Source organism: Ursus maritimus, unplaced genomic scaffold (assembly GCF_017311325.1).
Source record: "Ursus maritimus isolate PB19 unplaced genomic scaffold, ASM1731132v1 scaffold_23, whole genome shotgun sequence".
Lineage (NCBI taxonomy): Eukaryota > Metazoa > Chordata > Mammalia > Carnivora > Ursidae > Ursus > Ursus maritimus.
Genome location: NW_024424786.1, coordinates 41109914 through 41110846, shown reverse-complemented (window position 1 = coordinate 41110846; position 933 = coordinate 41109914).

Sequence of the window (933 nt, the reverse complement as noted above, 5' to 3'; positions counted from 1 at the left end):
CAATAAGCACATTTCTTTTTAAGCTAAAAAAGTTATAAAAAATAAAATAAAAAATTATAAAAGTTTAATCTTTCATTATTTAACATTTATTAATATTTAATTTTTATTTAATTCTAATAAATTTATAAACACTTATTATATTATAATGTTATTTTTCAAAGAAAAGTGTATATCATTATCATAATTATGAAACTAGCATCAATAGCCCTAAAAATGAAGCAACAATAGAAATAGAGAAGGAGGGGCGCCTGAGTGGCTCAGTCAGTTAAGCGTCTGCCTTCAGCTCAGATCATGATCCCAGGGTCCTGGGATCCAGTCCTGCATGAGCTTCCTGCTCAGTGGGGAGCCTTCTTCTCCCTCTCCCTCTGCCACACCCCCTGCTTGTGCTCCTGCACTCTCTCTCTCTCTCTCTCTGCCAAATAAATAAATAAAACCTTTAAAAAAATAGAGAAGGAACATAAACATTATTAACCTCTGTTTAGATAAAGTTGTCAGCAGAAGCCCTGAAGCCATCACTTTGGTAGAGAAAGAGGGAGACAGACCAACAGGTGTTAGAAACATGTTAGCACCAAGTTGAGACTTTCCCCTTGACATACTCCGAAGGCTTGAAAGCAAATTGAAAAGAGAATAACTTTCTCTTCCAGTCTAACTTAATTCTGTCTCTTTTCTCCCTGGTATTACAATCCATTTATTTACTAAGCATCTACCAAGCACCTGCTACCAAGCAGGCAGGAACGCTAGATGTTGGCAATAATAAAACACTGAGCCAGACAAGCACAGTCTTTGCCTCACAGACTCACAGTCGACTGGAGAAACACACACACGTAATCTGCAAGTGGTCCTAAAATTTCATTGCTTATGAAAATAATTTATGATTTAGAGCCTCTTACTTCTCAGGCATCCCCCATATGCACTGGTAACTGCAGAGCAAAC